The following is a 3,567-nucleotide window of genomic DNA, read 5'->3' as shown; positions in this document are numbered from 1 at the left end:
CATACATACTTTAATAAAGGTTAAGAAAGGGGGCTGGAGAGATGGCTCAGTGGTTAAGAGCACTCATTGCTCTTCCAGAGGTCCTGAGTTCAAATCCCAACAACCAGATGGTGACTCACAACTATCTGTAATGAGATCTGATGCCCTCTTCTGGTGTGTCTGAAGACAGCGACAGTGTCTTATACATAAACATATACATATACATAAAATAAATACATCTTTAAAAATAAAGGTGAAGAAAGACTGATAGAACAATAAATGAATAATGAACAAATTAATTCAGTTCTTAATAATTTCTAGATTGTTCCATAAGTATTTGTAAATTCTGTAAATGCCTTGGGAGATGATACAGTCTGTCTTCTGAGCTATTCTTTGCAACTTTGAAAGTCTAAGAGCATATTAGGTTGAGGCTCTATCCTAAAAACTTTTTTTTTCTTTCTTTATTGGCTTTTGGAGATAGGATTTGTCTGTGTAAACTTGGCTGACCTGGAACTTTCTTTGTAGACCAGGCTGGCAGCTAACTCACTGCCTGCCTCTGTCTCCTGAGTACTAGGATTAAAAGCACTAACCTGTCTGGGCTAAACTTCCTTTTTACCACTATGCCCTTTTTTTTTTCTTTTTTTTTTTAACAGGAACTCACTATGTTCCCCCCATTAATTTCCGAAATCTCCAACTCGGGTCAGAATGATCTCCTTATGGGAATACTGGTGTGCGTGCGCCCTCACATCTATCAAACTCTTCGACCTTGTTTATGACCTTGTGTATGCACATGTGTGTCATCTATGCCTGGGGCAGGGGCATACATCACACTGCCCATGCAGACATCAGAGGACAACCTCAGGGGAAGCTCTTTGCTTTCTCTTGTTTGACACAGCGTCCGTTTATTGTTTGCAGCTGCTTATGCTGCTATCTGCTTCTCAAGCGTCAGGTCATTCTCCTGTCTCCACTGCCCATCTTGATGTAAGAACATTGAGATTGTAGAACCCTGCTGCCTACTGCACTACTGCACCCAACAGTATATGCATGGTATCTTTTTTTTTTTTTTTTTAAAGAAAGTTCTTATATGAGTTACACTGTCACTATCACTGTCTTCACATACACCAGAAGAGGGCATCAGATCTCATGACAGATGGATGTGAGCCACCATGTAGTTGCTGGGAGTTGAACTCAGGACCTCTGGAAGAGCAATCAGTGCTCTTAACCGCTGAGCCATCTCTCCAGCCCCATGCATGGTATCTTAGTTAGGGTCTTATTGCTGTGAACAGACACCATAACCAATGTAAGTTTTATAAAGGACATCATTTAATTGGGACTGGCTTACAAGTTCAGCGGTTCAGTCCATTATCATCAACGTGGGAGCGTGGCAGCATCCAGGCAGGTGTGGTACCGGAGGAGCTGAGTTCTACATCTTCATCTGAAGGAAGCCAGGAACAGACTGAGCATCCTCAGGCAGCTAGGAGGAGGGTCTCCAAGCCCACCCCACAGTGACACACTTTCTCCAACAAGGCCACACCCTCTAATAGTGCCACTCCCTGGGCCAAGCATGTGCAAACCACCACATGTGGGTTCTAAGAATTCGACTTAGCTCCTCACACTTGACTCAGCAAAGACTTTACCCACCAAGCCAAAGCCATCTTCACAGTCTCTCTCTCTCTCTCTCTCTCTCTCTATATATATATATATATATACACACATACATATATATACACATATACATATGTGTATATATATGTGTGTGTATGTATATATGCGTGTGTGTATGTATATGTGTATATGTATGTATACACATATGTGTGTGTTTATAATATATGTAATACATATGTTATAGCCTGGTCTACAGGTTATAGGCCAGCAGAGATACATAGTGAGACCCTGTCTTAAAATAAACAAACAAAACCCACAGGAGCAAATTACCAGATCTCAAAGAGAGAGAAATGTGTGTGTGTGTGTGTGTGTGTGTGTGTGTGTGTGTGTGTGTGTATAGATAGATAGATAGATAGATAGATAGATAGATAGATAGATAGATAGATAGATAGATAGATAGGGTCTTATGGAGGCTATACTAGACTCAAAACTGTTACATAGCTGAAGGTGATCTTAAATTTCTGTGGCCTATGCTGACACACTAAAACACTCATTTTTTTCTTTTCATTTCATGTATTTGTTTGTTTTGAGACAGAGTCTCCCTAATGTAGTCCTCACTGTCCAGGAACTGAATATGTGGCTTTGAATTCACAGAGATCCACCTGCTTCTGCCTTCCCAGTGCTGGGGTAAAGGTGTGCACCATCACACCTCTCTCTCTCCCTCTCCTCTCTCCCCCTCCCTCTCTCCCTCTCGTGTCTCATGGTAAATCTGTAACCTTTATAGTCTCTGCACCTAACCCACCAGACTGGATTTCTTTCTTCCGCCTCTCTGTAAACACCAGGCACACACCTTCTTATTATAAACAACTGTCAGATTACACTTACATATTTGCAATCGCTTGTACAGACAACCTTGTAGAAAGTTTATCCCTCACTTTTCCGGTCTTCTGGTACTGGGGAGAGAACCCGGGGCTTTGAGCATACTGTAATGTTGGCCCTACCTTCCTTATTTCTATTTCTTGGCTCTATGAAAGAAGACTTGAAGACAAATTGGTGATAATGTTTATTAAAAGGACATACCATTATGTGGCATGAAACCCCACACATACAATCCCAATACTCTGGAGATGGAGGCAAGAACATTAGGAATTGATATTCTCCTCAGCTACAAAGCAGGTTCAAGGCCAGCCTTGCCTAATAAAACCCTGTCTCAAAAAGCCAAACCAGGGCCAAATGTGGTAGTTCACAGCCTTTAATGTCCGCATTCAGGAAGCAGAGACTGTGGCAAGCCTGCTCCACCTTATTAGGTTATAGGCCAGCAGGGATACATAGGGAGACCCTGTCTCAAAACAAAGAAGCAAAACCTGCAGAAGCAAATCACCAGATCCCAAGTGAAGCAGCTCGAAACTACCTGTACCTCTAGCTGCAGGGGAATCCAATGCTTCCTTCTGGCCTCTGAGGACATTCGCATACAGGTTGTGTCCACTCACCCAGACATAGACACATATGTATCCATCAAATTGTTCCCACTTTAAGACATAAAACACTTGATATCTTTGCCATTTAATAATATTTTAAACTATAAATGGAGTTGGAAGTAGCTTTCAATGGACTTATTCGGAACCTGTGAGATAGCTCAGTGGGTAAAGTAAGTGCCACTGAGGCTGATGACCTCAGTTCAATCTATCAGATACACATGGTAGAAGAAGAAAATTGCTTTAAGTTGTCTTCTGACTTGGGGCGTACTGGAAGAGGCAGGCCCCAATACCACACACACACACACACACACACACACACACACACACACACACACACGTACAGAGAGAGGGAGAGAGAGAGAGAGAGAGAGAGAGAGAGAGAGAGAGAGAGAGAAGAAGAAGAAGAAGAAGAAGAAGGAGGAGGAGGAGGAGGAGGAGGAAGGGAGAGAGAGAGAAATGTAATAAAAAATTGTCCTTTTAGGGCTGAAGTGCAGTACAGTAGTTT

The sequence above is a fragment of the Rattus norvegicus genome, chromosome 20, assembly GCF_021556685.1.
Source record: "Rattus norvegicus strain SHRSP/BbbUtx chromosome 20, alternate assembly SHRSP_T2T, whole genome shotgun sequence".
Taxonomy (NCBI): Eukaryota; Metazoa; Chordata; class Mammalia; order Rodentia; family Muridae; genus Rattus; species Rattus norvegicus.
Note: the sequence above shows the minus strand (reverse complement) of the source record.